Source organism: Tympanuchus pallidicinctus, unplaced genomic scaffold, assembly GCF_026119805.1.
Source record: "Tympanuchus pallidicinctus isolate F22 unplaced genomic scaffold, pur_lepc_1.0 scaffold3, whole genome shotgun sequence".
Taxonomy (NCBI): Eukaryota; Metazoa; Chordata; class Aves; order Galliformes; family Phasianidae; genus Tympanuchus; species Tympanuchus pallidicinctus.
Genome location: NW_026294747.1, coordinates 542,286 through 566,316, shown reverse-complemented (window position 1 = coordinate 566,316; position 24,031 = coordinate 542,286). Strand labels below are relative to the sequence as shown.

The 24,031-nt window shown below is 46.1% G+C and overlaps 1 long non-coding RNA gene across 1 annotated transcript; it reads left to right on the top strand.

Moving 5' to 3' along the window:
• The first annotated feature begins 1,283 nt into the window (after positions 1 to 1,283).
• On the top strand, positions 1,284 to 22,046 carry LOC128085318 (uncharacterized). The gene is made up of 3 exons (XR_008208889.1): positions 1,284 to 1,476; positions 14,739 to 14,841; positions 20,208 to 22,046. It is a non-coding gene; the product is annotated as an uncharacterized LOC128085318 (long non-coding RNA).
• The last annotated feature ends 1,985 nt before the right edge of the window (positions 22,047 to 24,031 follow it).

Here is a 24,031-nt window from a genome sequence, read left to right as displayed (position 1 = left end):
AACATCACATTTAAGTGATATCTGATTGTGTCTTGGTATTTAACCACTCTCCTTTCTTCATGCCTTAGTTTCAGTTGTTCTCCAGCTTTGTCCAAGCCCTTCTGATGGCATTGTTATAACTGCATTTTTTCCTCAAACCAGAGATCTGACTCCTGCGTACCTAAATCTGATTTTTCTCTGAGGTTCCGGTGTTTCACACCTCCTTCTTTCCACTATGAACATCCCTGATGTTGTTTTTTTTCCTCTCCTTTCCTTAGGAACTTCTACATCACCCTGATGCCAGCTTTAACCACCCCTCATTTTCTTCCTTCTGAATAAAACACTGAGTTTGTCGTTCAGCTGAATTATTTAATTTACCTTAAGCTTACACGAACTAAGTGCAGCACATTCATCTACGTGCTCTACTACTGTCCTATACCCTCTCAGTTTTTCTGTCCTATACCCTCTCAGATTTTCCAGTTTGTTTGAAGGAGTGGCTATTTACACTGGGGCGTGCATTTCAGGACTGCATATCATAATAAACATGCATTAAAAGAACTCTGCTGCACGTCCCTATTCTGTTAGAACCAAGCAAAGCTGTTTACAACGTTTTCTAAAGCCAACAAAGAAACTGAGGACTTCATCAGCTCAGGCTTCATCATATTGTTGAAAGGTGCATATCAGGAGTATTTACACTGGGATGAGAAGAGTTACACCTGTACAAATTCATCTCTGATCAAAACAATATCTTAGAACAAGCCGCATTGATCTGCACAACGGAAGGGGTCTATGCCTTCATACAGAAAGTTGCTAGATTAAAATACATTCATTTAAAGAAAAATAAATTCAAAAACAAAAAGAACCTCTTCCAGAAATCTCTTTTTCTTGCATTTTTTGTCTGAAATGTGTAAAAGTTTTTAGCTTCATTAGTTTTTTCAACACACCCATGCTTATTCCCAAGCCACATTCTCATCCACCACTACAGACTCCATAAGATCAAGCAACACAGATCACAAGACCAAGCAAGGCAGGTATATTTGGACTGACAGCTGCAAAAAATTTCCATCTCTCTTAATCACAAACACTGCAATGTTTTTTGTTGTTGTTGTTGTTTGGTTGGTCCATTGATTGTTGGTTTTTTTTCACTCCAACCCTGCTGGGAGCTGTGGGACTGGACTCTGAATGGGGCAGATCCAAAGCTGAGCAGGTGGGGTACCCAGCAGGCATGAACAATTACCAGCCATGGCTCATAAAGGGCCAGCTGATCCCTAGACTACTTGACAACACTAGAAGAGTGTGAGAACCATCACCACCTTTACAGGGAACAGGTGTAAGTGCTCACAGGAGAAGGCTCAAGTGTACCCTGTTGACAGAAATAAATGAGTGCTGGTGGTGGGGACGCTCATACATGTGAGAAGATGGAGCAGCACACTAGCAGGGATGCTTTTTTCTGCAGAAGATGTGATCCTTCGGTACTTTATGCATTGCCACCAGCAGGTATGTTGAGCGGGTCCTATTTCTGTTGGTACCAGGCTTTTTTTTTTTTTTTTTTTTTTTTTTCCCCTCAAACATTGGTTTAAGCAATGAGCTAAAGCTGCAACCTTCCTTTTACTGCTGGGAGCTTTTTGTCTTGAGTCACTCTTTCCTTAGGCCTTTATTTTTTTCTTATAAAAACACTTCAGTCTACCCTGTGTTTCTGTTCAGTTATAGCTTGTGTGTGCTTTCCTCAGTTTAGCACAGTAAACCAATTCTGGTTCTCCTGGAATGTGGTGCTCATGACATTTCAATCTCTAACCCTGTCCAAACTCATCTTTCACCTACCTACATTGACCAGGCTAACAAAGGCTCAGTGTTCTTTTTTTTCTATTGCTTTGTTTTACTGAGCTTTTGGCTGTTAAGTCATGCTTTGACTGGATGTGAGAAAACAACTCCACTCATTTCTGTACGTAGCAACTTCTCCATGAAGAGAATGGGAAGTAGACGTTACCCATCTTCCATGTTCCTACCTGTGCATGGGCCTGAAATACACATTGGTTATGACTCTGGTCTGTAGTACATGATTGTAGAAAAAGGAAGGAAAAAAAAAAAAAAAGGCTGAAAAGGGTGAGCTTCTGAAACATATTGTGCTGTTCTAATTCTTCTCATCCTTGAGGAAAATTAATATGGAGCAAGGTACGTGAGACTACTGCCAAACCTGTGGCTCAACTCTGTCCACTGAAAAGTTCATAGGCATGACATCTATCATGACAACATCTGTTTGGGTGGTGGCTCATTTGTGGAATTTTCTTCACCTCGTATATGCACAATGATTCTCTCGATTGAGGAGAATGAACCCATGCTGTTAAGTGTTCCTAAAAATGTTCCTCCGGGGCTAGGGTATCAGAAGATGTGAGCCGAAGAGGAAGCAGCATCACTGCAGAACTGCGTTCTGCTCCCACGAAGCTTGAAGTCAAGGGTACTGTTTGAGGTTTGGGGGTGTTGGGGCTGTTTTCCTTGGTTCCACTTGATGAGCTTTCATCAAGGAAAGCTTCATGTGATGTTAGAGATTTGTAGCCAGAGACTTTTTGTTTAAAATACTTGTGTAACCCACATGTAAAGCTTGTGTGAGGCTTCCTTGGGTGAAGCAGAAGTTGCTTTAAATGGCACTTAAACCCATCTGCTTTGCTGGAAGGGCTTTTCTTTTATAGTGTATGGGATACATAAGTACATCTGTTTCTACTGCCTTTAGCCAATTTTTTTTTCCTTCTGAGGAGGAAAAAAAAGAAACTTCTGCTCTCTGGTGCCCCAATCCCCATGTCTTCCTGCTCCTGCATGGAACTTCCCAAGCATTGGTATCCAAAGTTGGCTGGTTGCATGTAGCCCCAATGCTCAGAGTGCTTCAGGTTGCTCTTGTGAAGCCAGGCAGGCTCTAAGGAGGGCTTTGCCCATGTATATTGAATGTGCACAGAGGCTTGCCTTAATTTTGTCCACAGGCACGCAAGTGTTCAGATGAGCTGTGTGCCAGCAGAGCCCTTCCCACACAAGCCAGTACTGGAGGAGGAGCTCCTGCAGACATGCCGTGCAGCTGAGATATTTGGCTTCGTGATTTGTGGTGGGAGAAAGAGCCTCAGCACAGTTGCCTACTCATTTGGAGGCTCTAAAAACTGCCAGTTCTGATGCCCAAAAAGCATCTGCCCCCACACCCTCTGGTGCTGCTGTGACTCTTTATTTTCTGCTGGGGGGACAAACAGCCCACTCCAGGCACTAGCATAACAAGAGGGCGGGAAAAACATTCTTGGTGACCATAAAATATGAAAGTAATATAGCAAAAAGGGGGGGTTGTTGCTTCTGTAGGGGTCTTGACCTGGTTTTCCAGGAGGGTCTCAAGTTCTCCTCCAGGCACTCATTATCGCTTTCAGTCCAGCATTGGTGAGCTCTGAACCAGTGACTCAAGCTTGATAGCCATTAATTTAATGAACAGAGCTAAACCAAGAAGCCCATAGCAGTCTAAAGATTTGCAAAGGTATAAGTCCAGGGTTTTCAATCCCACTTGATTTGGATCATCCACTGGAGGTATATAACTCTCCCTATTGACTGAAGAGAGCCAGAGGCAGTTAAATAAAACCAATTAATCTCCCTGCAGAATGAGGATGCTAGTATTTGCTTTGTCCAAATCGCTTCTCCAAACTTTGAAGTCTTCAGGATTGTTGTTGTCCCTTGTCATGTATTTGTGGGCATCTGATATGAACTATCCAACAAGGAGCGAGCAACTCTCATATGTGTTCTGAAAGTCTTTTGTTTGTTTGTTTTTGTTTTTTTTTGTTTTTTTTTTTGCCAGGCCCTGGGCTGGGTTCTTTTCTGGGAAAGATGCCTGATAAGCCCCTGGGTCATGCCTGTCCCTACACCGCCAGCCAGGGCAGTGCCAGGCACGTGCAAGTATTATCTCCCAGGGCTGAATTCCATTCTTTCCCTCTGGTGAGATATGGTGAGTTTTGTGATTTTTTTCCCCAGCCCTCAAAGCCAAAGAGATTGGTTTTGTACGAGTCTTCAAAGATCCTCCTCAAGTATGTTCCTCAAAGCCCTGGAGAAAGCGGCATGGATAAGGATAATTAAAAGGAATATATATTTCATTGGCTTTTCTAGACATCCATCATATATTTTCTGAATGAAACTACTGGAAAGTGACACTTATGGCATCAGCATTATGTGTCTGACATCCTACAGAGTAGCAGTTCCCATAGAAAAGGCTTTTGTGTCTGGAAAGTGTTTCCACCGTTCAACTTCTTAATAGACAGCGTTTGTTTGATATATGGGCATGCAAGTTTAATCTTTTATGTTGGCAGTCCCTGGGGAGCCTCCAAAGGCACCAAATAACTTTGAGTTGTGCCTCCAAAGCATGTGGCGTGCTGGGTCCTGTGCTCTTTCCTGCTAAATGGAGAGATTAGCAGAGCCCTTGCTCTTTATTTCCACCCCCCCCCCCCCTTCCACTCCCCAACCCCCAAAGAGGGGTATTTTGTGCTGGGGGCCAAGTCTCTAGAAAACCATGGGTTTCATAGGCTTGAAAGGAAGTTGTGACTCCAAGCTGTCTTCATTCTCTGTGGAAGCTTGTTCCTGTGCAGTGCACATCCCTCCACTGTATAATGCTAGGAACTAGTCTAGATGCCAGTCCTCTTTGGCTGAAGTTGTCTCAGCTCCTGGTATAGGGGGTGAAGGAATAAGAGGAGAATCATCTCTAATTAGACAAGCCTTCATTTTTCAGCCCATAAATAGAATTCAGGAGAGATCTGGCATATTCAAGGAGGAGGGGGGGAAAAAGAAGCCTGAATTTCTAGAAGACAGTCAAGCATAATTAGAACTTGGCATATATCCGTATACGTCAAAGGAATGCTGAGACATCTTGTGAGCTGTGTCCCAGGCCTGGCCACTCTGAAGGAGTGAACAGTGTTTCTCCCAAGCCCTAGGGTCCTTGCTGGGCTCCGTGCTCCAAGGGGCAGCAGGGATTGCAGGTGGGGAACCCTCTAGCATGATTAAGCTTCTTGCTGCTGAGTGCCTGGCTGGTAGAACTCAAAACAGCTGGCAAACCTATGGGAATTCAGCTGTGTAGGCCATTCTATAGCGATGGAGGTAGATTAGAGATTTTAAAATTTAATTATTTTTTAAATGTTTCACCCTGACCATTCAAATGAGTGTCAGGCTTATGCGTATTTATGTGTGTGTATATATATATATACACATACATACATACATGTGTGTGTGTGTATGCGTGTGTATAGATATATATATATTTATTTTCTTTTTTCAGTCTTAGCCAGCTGAAGTTTTTATTTCTGCTCTTAAATATGTACTGTGGTTGCTTTTAGAAATGATTGCATGGAGACAACCTGATCTGTGACACACAAATTGGGTAACTCCTTCATAAGAAAGAACTGAATCTCATGCTCCACCACAGCCAGTTATGTATTTCTGTTGGTTTCTGATCAAACAAGTGTGTGAAATTCAAAACAGGAGTGCTGACAGCTATTGTGCTGATTGGGGAATAGTGAAATACACAGGCTCTGAAAATAACAATATCATGTCTTTCTGCACTTGTTGAGGTGGAGGCTGCCAATTGATGGCCTGCAGCTCAGGCACAGCCTGTTCCTGAATGCTTCTGTTCTGTTACATCATAGAATAAGGTATCTTGTCCAGCACAGCAGTCAGTAAGTTGAGTGTCCTGCCTGGGCTGGCTGGAGGTAAAGTCCATTCTCTATGCACTGTGTGGTACGTTGTAAATGAAATAGGGATGCGAAGGGATTGGAGGAGTATAGAGGAAAGATGTGGCACAGCTCCAGCTCTGTCTCTGCTGTGCTCCTGGGAGGATCCAGGAGATTCACCTTGCCCGAAGGCCAAGAGCACTTTAATGAGGAGAACACATTTTTTTCCTTCTGTGTAAATTCACCGAGATTTTTCTGATTGGCTAAAATGAGGTGAAAACCTTTCTCCTTTTAAGGCATTGAACATATGAAAGCTCGTAAGGAATTTGGAGGGACTGGCTGCATCAGCTTCCAGACGGTGCCACAGGCTGAGCTGCACCACTGGAGCTGGAGCTCGCTGGTGGGCTCTGGTGATGGGGCTGGGAGGTTTGGGCAGAAGCACTGCTTGACCAGAGCCACTGGTGGGCATGCCCAAGCACTGCAGTGGCAGCCACCAGTGCCACCGCTGCCAGCCATCCTCATGCCCCAGAATGTGAGCAGCTGAAGCACGTACTACAGAGCTGTCAGGAACAAACTTTGTAAACTGCATTGTCATGGAGACAGTATGGATCAGCTGAAGGAGCATATGGTTCTTTACTCCTTCGAGCTATCACTGGAAGGAGTAGACTGAGGAATATATTTAGTGTTTTCTTTTCAGCAGATGACTAAAGATAAGGAAATAAAATTAGTTTGAGAAAATCCTCCTCCTTCTCTATGGGAAGTTGGCTGCTGTTCACTCTGCGTTAGAAAAATATTACAGAGATCTCTTGTTTTACAGCTGATCACTGATAGGCATTTTGGAAAGGTCAGATCTGAGAGCTGCTCTTCACAGACACATGAAGGAAAACACAAATATTTCTTTTTTTTTTCCGTGAAATTATATGGATTTGCTGCTCTTAAAAGCAGGGTCAGCGTGTGATCTTTAAAGCCAATTCTTCCTTAAGACTCAGGATCTCAGCTGTACCCTCTTGCCTAGGAGCACATGGCAGCTCTGGGACATGCTAGGCGCTCTCTCGTGGGGTTTGTAATGCATTTGGTAGGGTTGTGGTGGAAATAAGGAAGCCCTTTGTCTCACAGTTGGAAAGAGACGCGCTCAGCTAAAAAAAGACCGTGAAATTGTTGATGATATCACTATTTTTCAAGAAAGGTTTGTTTTAGGAGAGGGGAAAGGCATTTTTGTTTAAGAAACAAACAAAAGCATCGTGTACAAATAATTGACCAGCTCTATGAACTCATTCACAATCAACTGGACCACTGTAGTTCGTATAAGCTAGACAACAGATATAACTACCTAATTACACTTCTTCAGCAGTCAGTCTTCGACTGGGAACAGTATGAGCATAATTCACTCACTAATTAACATTTTGAGTGAACAATGGATTATTCTCTGCCTTTATTTGTGCTCAGAAGGGATGGCTTGACTGCAGTATCCCAACTGGAATTACTTGAGGCAAGATGTTTCCACTGCCAGGCTGAACCCCGTGGCTCATGTGGAAGAGGGTGGTAGGAAATTCTTTCCAGCTGGTTGTGGTCTGCTTGGGAGCAGTTATATTCTTTCCCCATCATGTACAAATTAGCATAGTATCTGAAGAATTTCAGGGCTTACCCAGTGATACCTCTCTATGTAGGAGAAACAAGGCACAAATGGAGAGATGCTGGCTGGTGCAGTTCTCACTGCAGCCCCAACCAGCAGGTGGAAGGGAAAGGGGGTGTACAGACAGCTGAAAAGCTGTAAACAGCCCCTTCCTGACAGGAAACTCTATTATTTCTTCTCTCTCATGGGCAGGTATGGGACCTGGGGTGAGGGGAGAGGATATCATGCAGACCTGCTTCTTGCTCTCCTCCCAGATCTGGGGTGCTGGACAAGAACTTGTCTGCCTGAGCAGAAGGAGAAGGGGGTTAGAAACATCAAAACCAGAACGACACAAGAATAACTTGGGCTGTGATTCAGCACATGCAAATTTGACTTTACTGGGACTAGGTGTTTTGGTGAACTGTGACCTTCTTACACATTCTTCCACGAAACTGTATCCATTTTGCACTTGGTCTTTTTTGATCACAAAACTGTCTATTTTGGTGTAAATGGTGCTACAGACTACTCAGCCAGAGAGCTAAATAGGATGCGGATAAGACTACGAAGCTGAGCAACCAAAAGAGGGGAGGTGCTTGAATTGACACTGCCAAACACTTGAAGTTTGGCCAAGTTTTCTGTATCTCAAAACCAGTACTTGTAATGGGCATTACTTCTCTGTGATGGGTGATGTTATATAGCAAACAGAAGGCCTGTATTACACAATGGAACTTGATGGTTTTAACCACGTGTGTGTAATTAGTGATAGCAACTTGGTAATGGTAACACTGAGAAATACTTTTGCCATCTCTTCCTTACACTGAATTGAATCTTTCCCAAGGAGGAAAATCTAGGAGGCACTAGTCAGTCACTGACTCACTCTCAGCTGCCTCTTTGCTAAACCCTGAATGTATGCCATAGTAAGTTATTTGTCACAGTGACTCAGCATTGTAGGCTCCTTTTTAATTTCTCTCTCTCACCACAGAGCCAAGAAAATCTCCCACCTCCCCATGCCGTATGCTACTGAGATTGCAGTTTGTATCATCGGCCAAAGGATAAAAAATTTAAATTTGTGCTGGGAGCCTTATAAGGGCATTAACACTTGCGTTTGGGTTGGACGTCACTATGGCAAGCAAAGGAGAGGTGCCAATAATAGATCCCCGGTGTTTGTACATCGCACAGTGACTATTTGTGCCATCCGTGGGAAACGGAGTGATATGCCAGACGGTGAAGTGTTTCATTTAGCCCCAGTCATGGGGGCCGGCCCCGCACACAGCTTCGCTCAGTCGTGTGTCCCTGCTCCTGCAGAGCTCAGCCAGCATCTGCCGTGAGGAGGTAGGTGGTGAGACCGGCACTCACAGGTCGGCCCCGTGCCTGGCCCTGCCGTCAGGCAGCTCCCTTCAGCCCCCAAAACTCAAACAGCAGCGACCCTGAGCCATGGCAAAGCGAGCCTACGTTTCTGCCCTGGCCGTGGTAGGCTAGTGCAGTGTCTTGCCCACGGGGCTGGAGTGTGAAGGCAGTGCCACTGCTGCTAGGGGCACAGGAAAGCAGGAGAGTGTGGCTGTGTCTCTGCCAAGTGCTTCCTCATGGCATCATTTTGTGTTTGCTCAGTTAATGACCTGCTTTCCTACAGCTTCTTCCCTCAGGCCTTATTGGCCACAGGTGTGACCAGTGGAAAATTTATTCCTCAGGAAAAGAAGCCACACACTGCCATGGTTACTAAGACACGGGGCTCAACTCAATGCAGCTTGCTCTGTATCTATCCACTGTGAGCAGCATGGGGATCAGAGCAACTAGTGAGGATTCTCTTGAATGGGGGAGATCCTATATGCAAAGGTGCACAAATACTCTGAGTGGGGAGAATATTTGGCAAATTGTTTTGTATTTTAGTCCCAGCCAATACAAACTGCTCAAAGCTCAGCCAGAGGATGTTTGAATGAAGTTAGAATCAAATCCATCCATCTCCTTGGTTGTCATGGTAAGAGTATGACTCTCAATTAAAAATTAATGTAGCTAATGAAGGAAGACCAAAACCATTTCCTCTTTGTGCCCTACATGATGGGCAATGATTGAAAGGAGAAAAAAGATTAATCAAATTGCATGCCTGCAAATGGAACCCCAAGTTACACTGACTTCCTTCCCAGCTGTTTTATGATTAAGTTGGTCAGGGAAGAACACCATGCTTCCTCAACCCTCAGTTCCCTTCTGTGCTGTGAGGGTTGCTGCCTGATGGGGAGAGCTGTGCGCTCTCCAATCAGTTTGGGAGCCCCACATACAGGTGTGCTTGCCAGCACATGGCCAAATACCTCGCGGTATGCCAGGCACCAGCTGCTGCTTCCTCGCCAGAGTTTTGCACAAATGAAATTGCTGTGAGCTCTGCTCGGCTTTGAAGCTCCACACTGGCCAGACAGGTAGGAGGATGTGCTCCTCTTCCTGGCGGGTGGCATGGCTTTAGCTTCTGGAATCTTCAGGACTGCTTTCTGTGCTGGTGAGGACAGAGCGAGCTCTCACAGTTGACATGCAAACCATCAAGAAGCTTCCCAGATCACCGCTATGGTAGGGCGTAGCAACCAGGCAGCTGAACAGAGTTGTGCATGGACTGTTTTCTCCCTGAATCCTCCCTGCTCTTCCCTTGTTATTTGAGCATTTATCTAGGAGATGCGAAGGTCAAGTATATTGGCCTGTAGATGAGGGTGGTGTTTGCTTTGTGTCAGCTGGGAAACTGGGTGAGCAGCAGGCTGTCAGAGTTGCTTCACAGTCAGTGAATTCCCTGCTCCAGGCTCATCTGAAACACCGGTTTTTGAATTCCAAGGAAAGTGTTCTGAGGCCAGGAGAAGAGTAAATAACATGTCAGCCTTGAAAGCCCCAGCTGCACATGCCCACCTGAATGTCAATACGTGTGTGTGTATATATAGATGTGTATTTGTTGCCACTGCATTTTTTCCATTGTATATGCAGTACTCCACTGGTGTCTGTCCGTGATGCTGCATACTGCAAGTGTCTGGCTATGCTGTGTGCTGGCTCTGGTGTTAAGAGGAGAAGCAAAACATCTGAAGTATGTTACTGAAATAGTGACCAAAGCTGAAAAAAATGTCTGACTCCCAGGTTACTGAAATGTTAGAAATGCTCTTTTGTCAGGTCTTGGAACACGTTGTTTCCTGAAGCTGCTTATTCACAGCCCTCCAGTGTTGAAATGCTGGCAGGGGGGTCTCCATCAACAGAGCTGCTGGTTTCTTTGTGTCCTGGCAGAGCTTCCCTCGGACCCACCATGTCACCAGCAGTGCCCCAACAGCATCAAGCACTCCTTCCTTTCTTTGCAATGCTCAGTCATCCCTTCGTCTTCTGTGACCTTTCAGCTGGAAACATGTAGAGTGCAGGAACTAGCTGAGTACACCGTCATCTTGTGCATACAGAGGTAACGCTACAGGAGTTTGTTCTCCGAAGAAAATGATAAACTTCTCTGGAAAAAGATGATGATAGTCTTCACACTGCTGTTGAAACTTTAAGCGTTTTTTGGAAGTCATCTCTGTCTGTAAGTGGCAAAATATTTTTAGCTTTTCTTCTCTGATCTCTGACTTATAGCCACATCGATGTTTTGGAAGACAGGGCTCATCCACTCTATCAGCGAGTGATCATCCTTCTGGTGATGCCTTGAGAACTGAGGCTCTGTGGTGCACATGGGAGTGGAAGTGACCTCCTACAGAAGTGAAAGCAGAAGGGGGAGGCATTGCTAGAAATCCTTCTCCCGAGCACCCCTTGGATAAGAGGGCAGTGGAGGCCTCGTGGGCTGCTGCTGTCTGGCATCATGTCCCCTGCTCTGCAGATGCAGTGCCTGGGATTTGCTTTGGTGGCATGGAGTGTCTCTTGCTCTGTACAATGCTCAGCTCAACAGATGATCTCTAAATTAAATGTATACGTTTCTCACTACGCTTTGTGATGACAAAAGGAGCAATGGCTTGTGAACTCAACCTAAAGTTTAGCTTTGCTCTCTGCAAAGAACTACAGGCCGTCTGGTCAAGAAGCAAGGCTCTGAGCTCCTTCTTTGTTTCTATTAGGCTATTTGGGCTGTTCTTGCATCTTTTACAACAGCTACAGGTATGGACGCATCGACCAGCCTTAACCTATGCTGGTGGGGCACTGTGCAGGCCACCTCAGCCACTGTGTGGGCTGGTCCTTGGAGCCCTCCTCAGTACTTTCCTGGTATTTCTAGGCAGAGCTGCTGCCAGCACAAATGCTTCACACCCAGCTTAAGCCTCGCATTGATTGTGTGAACAAACTTTCAGCCTTTCCACTTGGAGAATTTAGAAACTGAGGCATGCAGACAAGGAAACTCTTCTCCTGTGTGCATGACTGCAGAACCTTTAATTTCTAGATGTGCTTTCTGGCTGCACATTCTCAAGGAATGCTCCTTTTGGTATGCTGGCTGCTCCCAGGTAGGGCCCAGTTGCTCTGTGGCCACTGGGGCAGCTCCGGGGTGTTCCACACTGCATAATGTGGACACAAGCAGAGGGTGGGACAAAGGGATGTAGCCACAGCTGGAAAGTAGAGCAGTGAAGTGCTGTGGGCACCTCAGGATGCTGGCAGGCTAGGGGATGCTCCCTGGAGTACCACTGTTTACAGCTTGCAGGCAGCAGGGGCTGCACTACTTAATGCCTGTGATAAAATGGGCATCCAGCCCTGCAAGAGGTGAGATTACCTTTGCTAGAGACGACCTTGTGGATGTCACCCTCGGTCACTGGAAAGCTTTCATGTCAGATTGATTTTTTCTGTGCGTGAAGCAGGCTTGCTTTCTCAGGCAGCAGTTTTTCAGAGGGCCGAGGGCTGCCTGAACCTTTGCCACTAATGCTGTCACCCTCTAATAAAGGCATTGATTTGTAGCATGGAGCTGGGATACCTGGGACAGCTGTCACTCTGCCCCAAAGTCATAAATCGCTGTGGCCTCCCTCATCTGCCAGTCCTCTGTGATTAAAGCGAGAGCTCCTCTGAAGCAATGAATCACAGCAGCTCATAGGCATTCGCTTGCCACCTTACTGCTGCAGCCCACTCTGCGTGTTGTCCAGGCACCGTTTGCCTGACATAAACAATAGATAAGATGTCAAACATACAGAATTGCTCTGGTAGGAAACAGCAATGATCTCTGCAGCTCCAGGTTTCTTTTTTCCTTTTAAGTTTGGAAATGAAATGTGGGGGTTCTCCAAAACCAACATAAACACTTGGGTGGTTGGCACTTTCCTTTGTTTGTGCATATAGAACACGTTTCGGTGCAGCAGGGAGAGAGATGCTGTTAATATCTAGTACTAAGCATGCAAATTACTACTAGGTTTTGTGTAAGCAATTTAGAACCCCTTGGTTTTTTCCACAGTGCTCCTTTCTATTTATCAGTTTGTTTCTCTGCTCACCTGCGTCTTCATTCATCATTCATTTACACAGCCATTCTGAGTATCCGAAACCAATTTCCTCTCTGAACCTGGTCCTGTACCAAAGCAATGCTACCCCGCGTGAAAGCGATGTCATGAAGGTATATGCTGTTCTGAGCAGAGGAGTGTGTCGCAGGAGGTGGATTAAGACTAAAAAGAAGACAGAACTCTGTGTTTCATGGAATAAGTCTTGTTTTGAGCTCAGCATCTCTCCACAACAGAAAAATAGATGCTTTCCATTTAGTTCTCCCACGCAGGTTTGCAAACTGTCGTCAAGCCGCACGTCAAGGTAACGGACACTGAAGTTTGACTCGTGCTTTTGTTCTCCTCTAGCTCTTGTGTCCCCAGTGTCTGTCTCCGCTCAGACAAGTTAACAGGCCCCAGCCCACCCAACAAGCAGCTGGTGAGTAGCTCCCAGTGCCGCATGTGGCTCTGCTGCTGATTCACTGCCTTGACAGAGATCCAAGGGCCCCACTTCGCACTCCCTCCAGGGCGTGCGTGCTTCTGCATGCAAGCACGCCACAGGCAGCCCGTGCTCCAGCCCTATCTGCAGATAGCAAATGTAAATCACCCTCAGTGTTGTGCAACCATTGTGTTATATCCTTGCAAATCGGTCAGTCTGCTCACCTGCACGAGTGCTTGCTCCTGTGTCTCTGCCTGGTGCATCCTTGCTGGTGTTAATGACTTCAGCCACCTGGCCCCTCCACAAGGTAAGGAGCTCCTGTAGCTCTTGATATCTTCTTGGAGGTAGGGCTGGGGGAGCTGATGGATGTTGGGTTTGGAGTTGTCCTGGAACATCCAGGCTTGCATTGCATGCCCCCCCTCTCGCTGACACCTGAATCCTGCGTAGGCTGTGTAGATGTAGGATGTGGAGGAGAGATTTGCTGTGGTGGCTCTTACACCACACACTGCTCTAGGTTTACAGAAATAAGTGTCCTTACTGCTTTGTACTTAACTGCTTTCAGAGGCAATGCGCAGTTCAATGGCCAAGTGAGAAGACCTTTGCAAATCTAGCCACACATTACTTGTGAGAAATAACAATCATGCCTTGAAATTGTTGCTGTTGGCTTTGGTGTTCTGATGTTGCTTTGGTTCTGCTAGGGTTGAGGAAATATACTTCCTAGGAGCTTTGTGTCCTGCTCTTGCAGCCTTGCTTACTCCCACAGCACAGCAGGAGCCATACACAGGAAGGGGTCTGACCTATAGGAAAGCTTGTCAGAGACTTGAAGCACTCCTGATGTCTTCCACTCTATCTCATGCTAAATAACTGCCCCATCCATGTTCTTGCTGTAGCAACCCTGCTGTCAGTCCTCCTCCAGCGTGCAGGTTTCAGATAGCCCTTTGCAACTGACAGAGCTCTTGGAGCTGAGCAAGAACACATCTGCAGTGTTGCTATCAGAAGCAGCTGAAGGAACTGGGATTGCTCATTCTGGAGAAGGCCCAGGATAAATATTGCTTTCTATAACTACCTGAAAGTAGGTAGTAGTGAGGTGAGGGCCAGTTTCTTCTCTGAGTTAGCGGTGATAGAACAAGAGGTAATGGCCTCAAGTTGCACCAGGGAAGGTTCAGGTTGGATATTCTCAGGAGTGGTGAGGCACTCATACAGGCTGCCCAGGGTGGTGTGGAATCACTGTCCCTGGAGGTATTCAGGAGCTATGGAGATGTGACACTGAGGGGCATGGTTAGTGGCCATGGTGGGGATGGGTTGGAGTTAGACTTGGGGATCTTAGTGGTCTTCTCCAACCTCAATGACTCTGTGATTCTATCAGCCATTCTGTAACCTCTGCTTCTTATTCTTGTATTCTTGTCATTCTTATTCTTATCACTGTACTTTAAATCTGTTCTGTAGTCAGACTTAACATGCACATGAAAGTGTATGTGTGTACATAAATGAGTTATTCATGTACGTGCTCTGGAAAGGTTGGGAAGCAGCAGGCCAGGATGCTGCCCAGCCTTCTGCTCTAGCACACGGTATTCCTGTTTTGTGCAGCCACAACCCTCAGATCTGGATCTCTCATGCCATTCCCACAGATGCTAACCCTGCCTCTCTCTGCCCTGTAGCAGGACGGCCTGGCATCCCTGGCACCAGCAAGGACACGCAGCAGTGACAGGAGCCATACCCTGCCTGCCTCCCCTTCTCTAAGTATGGCTGTGTCTCTGTAAGGTAAGTCTGGAAGGACTCGCGTCACCCCTGCCTCAAGTGCTCTGGGAGGAGAGGTGGATTGCAAGGGCTGCAATCCAAGCACAAGGCTCTGATTTCAATCTCTTCCCAAGAATTTTGCTCTGTGCTGTAGGCAGCACCTGGAGATGACTACTCTCACCTGCAGTCTCTGAACATCTGAGGTGTTCTGGTGGCCCCCATCTCTTCCCAGCTGCTGCCACACCAATGGCATGGCATTTCCCACTGTCCCTAATGGGCTCCTTGCCACCCACTCCACTCCCTTCTGGAGAAGCCTGGCCAGCAGCAATTAAGCAGCAAGCCAGGCCACAAAATGGCACCTGTTGGCTAGTGATAGGGCTTAGCACATCAGGTTCATCTGCTGCACGTGGGTGTCAGCATAGACCCCTCTGTGCAGCTGGGCTTGAGAGCATCAGGCTACATGCTGGCACTTCTGGGCTGTATGTGTTCGTAAATACAAGCGGAGGGGAATAAGCTCTATTAGTGACTTGCACAGTAAAAACCTTTTATAAAGGATCAAGCAGAAAAGGTAGTATTTAATTATCTCCATCGAATTATCAGTACAGGAAAGCAATGGCTGGAGTGGCTTGAGCTGTTGTAGGCTGGCTTCCTTCATTGTGACAGTAGGAGGACTGAGGCAGGGCAGATAGGTCCCAGCCCTGTGCAGCACGGCTTGGCCCCATAGAACCATTGATCCAGGGCAGCTCAGGGTTCAGCCTGTGCTGTTCAGACCCCATTAAAGGCTTTTTGGGTAGCTATACATCATTAATTAACCGTGCGACTGTTGACTGAATCATTTCGTCTTGCTGTCGCTGTCGTTTGCATTCTTCTACTCTTTGAGAATGTTCTTTAGGCCAATACTCGAAATACATTTTTGAAAGAGGCTGGGTGGTGAAGGAGGTGTCAAAATAGGACCAGGTGATTTATATGCTGCTGATTAAGTTTAAATAATTGAAAAGTGCTGGTATTCTGTGACTTTCTTCCTCCCTACATACTTGCGATTAATCATTTGTTTTTCAGCCTAAGGTTTTCCTTCTAGATTTCACTCCCAGATTTTTCCTCCTGAGTTCTGCCACGTACTTTAGATTTACTGAGGATTACTCCTAAGCATGGCATGTCGAAAGATTTGTGAGAAGGCCGAGAATAAGATAAATGTGAGATTACGAGAGACAGCATCTTCACAGCAATCGTATCTTTCAAAGAGCAATCAGACCCACTGAAAGGCAGGGAAACCTCAGGCCAAGTTTCAGTTCAATATCACGTAACCAAGCACACCTCAGAGACAGAAATTACTAACAATGATGATAGTCATCTGGAGTTTTCCTAACAAATAATTTGGAGTGACTTTTATTGTAGTTATCTGAATCTTCACACCTCCTTTCCCTGGTAGTATCTGGGTTAATTTCTCCTCACATTAGAAAACAGGCAGTGTTTAAAAAAAAAAAAAAAAAAAATGAGTCACCAATAAAAGATGGGAAAACACTGGCATGGATCATCAGCTCTTCAGGCCCACTTGTTGTCCCAAGTGCTGATGGATGAAAAGCTGAGGGTGGGAGCAGGCACAGGGCACAGGAATCACACTGTGACCCATGGGTAGATAAAAGCCTGAGGGAAAGCACCCTGAGCCCAAGAAGTCTTAAAGCAGGCTGGAAAATCTGATTGCTGCTCTCTGTTCTACTTTATCTTCTGATTTACCTGAACAATGAAAATCGTTTTTACCCCCAAATTTATCATTGCTCCTTGTCAGTATTTTGCAGCTAGGCAGTAGGAGTGGGCACATATGCTTGAGATTATGACATAAATGCCTTTGCATGCATGTTTTCCCAGTGTCAAAATAACATACCTAGCGGGTATGGGGAAAGAATCATTGTATATTTCTTAAAAAAAAAAAGTGTTGGGACTGCCAAATCCTGACCTTATTGTGGGTAAACTGCTCAGAGTTGCAATAATCAGTCATTTACAGTCAGCTTAAGTGCTCTCTGCGCCAGTAATTCTTTTTGTAAGACTGTCATGGAAAGTTCCTTCGAAGCCATAAGGATTAGTTCACGTTTGTGAAGGATCTGAGATCTTTGCATTGGGTACCGTGGCTGGATGTGATGCTCTTACTGATGAGGGCTGTATGACATACAGACTCGTGCATAAATTATCTGCGTCGTTCTGAGCAATTAGGTTTAGCGGTGTGATCGTCCACCAATAATCAGATTGGTAAATGAAGACAGGACATGATCTAGTCCGTACAAGAGAAACAGGTTCATCAGATCAAGTAGATTTGTATTTTTCTCTTATCTCTCAATTTAAACAGATTCCACTGAAAATCTCAATTTGCAGTCGTGCCTCAAAGGATTTACTCTTAACTATTTATACTGTGTTGCTCTCTGTTTCATCTTTGTTTCTCCAAGAAAGCTATATAGTAGTTTGTGACATTTCCATTAAGATCCTTAACGTTAAGCAGTTATTTAGAACCAAAGGCCCTTGCCCTAAGATACATATGGTTGCACTTAAGCAGAAATCACCGCTTTATGTTAGAAAATATTGTTTTCATCATAAAAGGTAAGTGTTCCCAGAAGCATATTAAAATGCTCAGAGATACAAAAGAAAAGTATTGGAATTCAATCTTGGGGTACCAATGTAAAAATATTTAAATGTGCTATAAATTGAGCAGATCCAGCACCGTTCACTGAAGAGTCTTTCAGGTTATTAAAATACTTTCTGTTCAATGAGAGACACTAAAAGTAATCATGCAGTTTTTGTGCTGTTCAGTGTTCGGAACACTTCTGGATATACTTCTTCAATAAAGTTCCCTGGGTCACAAACAAAACTTTCAGCTCCTATGAGGAGCAATGAGGCTAGAAGAACGCGTCATAAAAAAAAGTGGAAGGGAATGGGTATAGATTGTATTTAATTCAGCTCTAGTAGAGGCGATGAAAGGACTTGAGTGGCTGAAGTGGACGGATTCCCAGTGACATCTGTACACCCAAAGGCTTGGCATGTGCAGTGTGTGGCAAGCATCAACCCACGGAACATATGGAGAAGAGCAAGGTGGTGATCGGCCTCTTTTCCCAGAAAATGAGTGATAGGTTGAGAGATAATATCTTTAAGTTGTTCCAGGGCAAGTGCAGGCTGCATACAAGGAAAAACTTCCCAGAAGGAGTGGTAAGGAATTGGAACAGGCTGCCCAGGGAGGTGGTGGAGTCACAGCCCCTGATGGTGTTTAAGAAATGTGGAGATGCGACACTGTGGGAACAGTTATTGGGCACGGTGGGGATGGGCAGGAGTTGGACTTGGGGATCTTAGTGGTCTTTTCGAGCCTTAATGACTCCATGATTCCTTAAGGTGAGTAGGCAGAGGAAATTATGGTGCTTTTATACCAGTCTGGCTCTTAGTTTTGGAAATGCAGAAGCTGGTTTTTCATCCCCTCTGGAGCAATGGGGAGGATGCTGCAAAGTGAGCAAAACCAACCTCAAACGTGTGATGTGAATAGCAAGGACAAGAAGCAGCAGTGTTTTCACCAGCAATCTTTAACACTGCTGGGTTTGATGCCTTTGCGATAAAATCTTGACTAAGTTTGCACAAAATCTTCCCTTAGGCTTGCCCCTATCTTTGAGCAGTTTGACGATGGAAAGAGTTCAAACTTCAACTCTGCCGCGTCACAATGATTAAGATCAAGAGATAAAATTCACCTCAATAAACAATGCATCTAAAGAGATGTACCATGTTGAGTGTGGAATTGCTCTCGGTAACGGCAGTGAACGACCCTATCAAAAAGCTAAGCAGGTGTAACAGACACCATGTGAGGCACAGAGCATCATGCAAATCCCTGAAAGACAACAAATGTACGCGAGGCTTCACGTGTGCCAACAGCCCCGAGCTCAAGCCTGCACATAACTCTGCAAAATAACATTTCCTCTGTGAAAACGTGTCTCTGCCAGGTCTACCAGCAGGATGGGGGACCTTCTGGCTTGGCCTCTACGTTTTCACCCCAAAACCTGCTTCTGAAGCTCCCATCTTCAGAACAGAGATGGTAAGGCTGGGTGTCTGGTAGGTGGGTTGCCCACAGGGGTTTGCGTGCACTTTGCAGAGGATGTTTTGAAAAGACCTTGTGTTAAAGGATCCTTGCAGGAATTCCTATGCAGGGAAAGCTTTATTTATTTAGGTCAACTTTAACACTATTTCCTGACTGTTGTGAATATCATCTCATGGGAGAATTTGTTTGTCGTTTTAGTCACAGAATGATAGGATAAAAATATCCTGGTCAATTACAAGTCTAGTTGGTATGGGAACTGGTTTTTTTTTGTTGTTGTTGGCTTTTTTCTTCTTTTTTTTTTTTTTTTTTTCTCAGTGCTGGAGCCTAGCTGGAGGTTACTAGTTTACTAATTACCCTTGGTCCAGTGGTGACTTCCTACCAGTCCAGTTCTATTTCCTATCATCTTTTAGAGTGCTTTTCTCCTACATTGCTGTTTCCCTGTTCCCATCATCCTCCGTTGTCATCCTGCTTCTTCCTTTTTTACACGGAGGTGTCAAAGGTAGCACAGCTACATTTGAAAAAGTTCATCATATAAATGCAGAAACAAAGTCAAGGGTTGCTCTTACACAGAACTCTCCAGCACTCCTCAGTAATTCTTGCATGATACGCACCTAATTCCTGGTGCTGGCTGCTAACTCCATGTATAGTTCCTTCGGCAGCTATTTTGTTCTTAACAATAACACATCTCCATCACACTGAATGAGGTTCAAAAACACAGCTGTTGCAGAGAACTCCCATTCAAGCTGATAGGGTATTTGACTGCAAAGAAGTAGATTAATACAGTTTTGGAGATAGTTTCCTTTTAAACATTAGCTTATAAAGGAACTGAAGTGTGTGTTTACTTTTTACTTATAAGTACAATTAAGACAAATCCCTCTTTGTTCTGGAAGTGCTAAAGTTCTCCCCTAACTCAGGGCTATACCAACAGCATTTTAAAAGGTGGTGAGGTGTATCTTTTTTTTCCCCCAAGTTCACAGTGCCTTTTTTGCTCTTTTTGAGCAAAAAGAACGTGAACAACGTGAAGAGAGTCAATTTAAAAGGTTGATCCGTCGGCAAATACTTCCCCTGGGGTTACATGAAGTGAAATGGATTCTTCATTGGAGAAGGAAAGTGTCCCCCAGTATGTCAAAGCACCCAGTAATCAGGTTGCAATAGTAACAGATTACGGCTGTCATGTTTCTTTTTTTCCAGGTTCTGATTTCTCTCCCTATCTCTGGTTTTATTCTAGTAAGAGATACCCAGTGGCTCATTTTGCTCAGGTCATCCAGGAGAACTTACGTGGGCCAATAGTTTCCATTACATTTATCTCATCTTCTGTCTTTTGCAGCTAACTTAAGTGAGTGCCACACAAGCAGACGAGATATAGCCTGAACTGCATTTGCATCCGTGGTAGTCTGAGGAAAAACAAAGCGGGAATGTTTAATTCTAGAAGTTGTCCTGAATCACACCTTCTCCATAAATAACAAAAGTAGCTGAAGGAAAACTACTCCAGCTTTGCTGCTTTCTCCATAGCATGAGAGCAATGTCCGAGGCGCCCAGCACTGGGATGGTGGGAACCTAACTGATTTACAGCCTTCCTAGGGGTGCTGAGCTCAAGCCACACGTGGTCTCTCCCTTGGTTTTACCAAGCATAAAGGTGAGCTTGCCACAACTCGAGATCTTTCTGAGAAGTTACTGAGTTACTGCTGTGCTGGGGAGAAGCCGTCGCCCCATGCCAGTGTGCTCCTGGAGGGTGCGTGCTGCTCACTGTCCACCTGAAGGTGCAACCGTGAGACACATTCGATGCAGCCTGCCTACTCCATAGGATTTCCTGGTATTTTGAGGAGACGGAAAGCAAAATGTAATGCTCTAGTGCTTTAAAGGAGGACTGAGCATTGGTGGGAGGCTTGTTCAGTATCTGAGTGGGATCATGACTACGATGTTCATCTGCATGTTACCGGCGTGAAAATACGCAATTGGGAGCGGTTTGAAGACGAGTGGGCTTGGAAGAAAGAAAAACTATTCCAGGGAGGGGAGGAGGAAGGGACTGCTAACGTTTGCAGCACGAAGATCATGGAGAAGATGGAGATATCAGAACAGGATAATTTGCAGGAGGAGGAAATCAGGCATAGATCATTAGCGCTTTATGGGAGGCAACCCTAAAAGCATGCTGAGAGGATGGTATTTCCCCTCTGGGCAGCAGCAGGCAGTGCCAAACCCGCCTGCTGCAGAGGCAGGAGGTTACCAGCCAAGCCAGCACACACCGACCCCGTGGGACCTTTCTTTCAAGCACGCCATGAGCGTGCTGGCATGTAGAGATGCTGGCAGCCACGTTTCACAGCAGTGATGACGCAATATGGCTCTTGTTTCAGAAGCATCTCCTTCAAGTTGACAGATACTGTTAGCGTCTGATTCTGCTCGGATTGCCAGCGCCAGGGTTTGAGACGCTTTCCCGATGAGCTCTGAAGGAGCAGTAAGTGCACGGTGGCTGTGAAAAGCCTTCCAGCCTGCGCTTAGCAGGACAGCCTGCTGCACGCTTCGAGTATGTGAAAAAGCCAACAAATAACAGCTCGCTGCTTTTGTCCGGCGCTTTAAGCCAGGGAAGGAATGTTTGCAGCTCACTTGGGATTTGGTTGTGTTTGGTGGGTTGGTTCAAGGCACCAGGACCTTCCAGCAATGCTCCTCCGGTATTCTTCACATTCTTTTGTCTGAGAGAGGGGAAAATGTATGACTGATTCTTGCTTAATTAGGCCTCATCTGCTAAACAGTTTTGTCACTATTTACATACGAGTAGTCCCGCTGAAGTCAAGTCCTGCAGCTGTATACTTCATCTGGTAACAATGTAAATCCAAGATAAACATACTTGGAACAAGAGAAGTACATTACCTTATATGTACGAACCACCTGAACGTAGCAAGCCCTGCACTGCGCAGCTCTGGCAGAGGCCAACAGCTATGCTGTCTCAGCACCCTGCAGGCACAACACCTGATTGTCGCTCTTAAATTTTGGACTGGACTCGATGAGCTAGGGCTGACTTTTACTGAAGCATATGACTTGCCACACGAATGACTTTGAAATAACTGTGCCCTTCTGCGATAAGCTGAGAAGTTGTTCTCTCCAGCTACTCGCATCAAGTGGTGTCTCATAGCCGGGTCTCCCATGGCCTGGAGATCTGTTCTTCTAGAGATAAGAGCCAGGGATGAGAGGTAGGAGAAGTAAACGGCTGGAAAACCCAGTGAACATCTGGGTTTAATCTCTTCATTCCCTCCTCAGTGCCTCTCCTGCAGGAATCTCTCTGAAGGACCTGGCAGTGGCCTTTCCCTGCTGTCTCTCTGTGACCACTGACATCCTGTCCCTGGTCCCCCAGAACAGTGTGGACCGTTTGGTCACCGGTGAGCATCCCTATGGGATTATGACCGCTTTATCCAACAGCCTCCTCTTCTGCTAGGTAACTCCCATGCATTTGGGCATCCTGTATTACTCTATCCATGACCTTTTGTTCTTCTATACCTTTTATTTCTGTTATCCTGATTACTATTTTTTTTTTCCCCCTATGAATTACTTCAGACTGATATGATGGAAGTGATGAAGAGCAGAACACACCTTCAGCTTAATTTGGTCTGATGCCCTGAGACCATCAGCTGTTATCTACCACAATGAGGTGGAGGGCTTGGGTTGAGTTATCCGAAGCAGTTTCCCAGGAGCATTTCAGGACAGCATTCTAGCATTGGCAAATCCCATCAGTTGTGTGTCCTGTTCCAGCCATAGATTTCCTGGACAAATTTTGTGCAAGTTTTTAGTAAGTTCAGTACCATTACGTCATCAGAATAGTGTGACCTGGCCAAATTTTCCTCTGGATGTTCATAGCAACAGAGAGCTGTGACAAAAAAATGAAACTATCTGAAAGTTAATGGGATGAGAAGGAGAGAGAAGTGCTTTGAATTGACTACTTCTTTACAAGTGATGGAGCTGGAGTGGCTTTCTAGATGAAAGTTCCTTGAGTTATGAAAGAATTACGTAGATGTGATTTTTTAAATGGATCCAGTATTTTTATAGAGTTGTCTCTCCCCAAATCTGCTGAGAAGAACTCTGCAGAGTCAGAAACTTTCAGGACTGGGATACTTACTTGTGCGAATGACCTGTGGGACTTTCTGATTTTGCTCTGCTGAGGAACAGGTGGAAACTGTTGGCTTGGAAGGCTGAAAGAGCACAGCTTATAGCCATCCCACCTACTGAAATGCCTGCAGGGTGGTTTTAACAGAATTTAAAAAGTGGTACTAGCATGACTTCATAACTGCTGCTAACATGAGCTACTAGAACTTGCAGCAGTTGGAAGTTCAGCTTCCCGGTGGATGATCGTTGCCTCAGGATGGGTCTCAGGTGACAAGTGACAGGGCAATTTATTGGGTGCAGCCTTACACCAGCCTCGTGAGCCGCTCGTCCCACCACGTGTCACACAGCAGCGTGTGATGTTGGTGAAGGGGGCCTGCAGTCCTCCTCCAGGCAGGTGTGCTGGAGCCCACCTGGCTTCCCTTTGGCCACTTTGCCCCCAGGACAGCCGAGGCAGGGACATACCAGCTGTACCAGTCTTAGGGCAGCATCTGCTGGTTATTGCATGGATCAACAGAAGTGGTTGTCATGGAAGAGGCTGCTCGCTTTGGCTCCCAGGCAGAGGTACCCAAGGCTGGGGCTGGGGGGAGCACCCCATAAACGCACCTGTAGCAGTCCTTCAGGAGGGAATGGCAAAGGGCGAGGAACTCAGGCTCTGGCTCCTGCTGCGCTCCGGGGGCCACTCCGTGAAGTTGGGCAAGTCCGGAGCCGGATGGCTGCGGTTCTTTCCCGAGGGCTGGGGTGGGCGCGGCGGCGGTCCCCGGGCTGCGGTCCCTGGAGAGGAGAAACGGAGAGAAAATGGGGACGGCGGGGGCAGGGTAGGAGACACTCATTCGGGAGGGCGGGGGGGTAAGGATAGGATCGGGGGGCGTCTGGGGCAGAGAGGACAGGGGGAGCGGGTCGGGAAGGTGCGGCTGGATTCGGTCCGGCTCGCCCAGGCCAGGGTGCCGCGCTCCCCGCGGGTGAGCAACAAGTCCCGGAGCGCTCCCGCGGGAGGACCGCAGGTGGACTTACCTGTGCCCCGCGGGCAGGGCCGGGCACGGCGCCCTGCGGGCCGGGAGA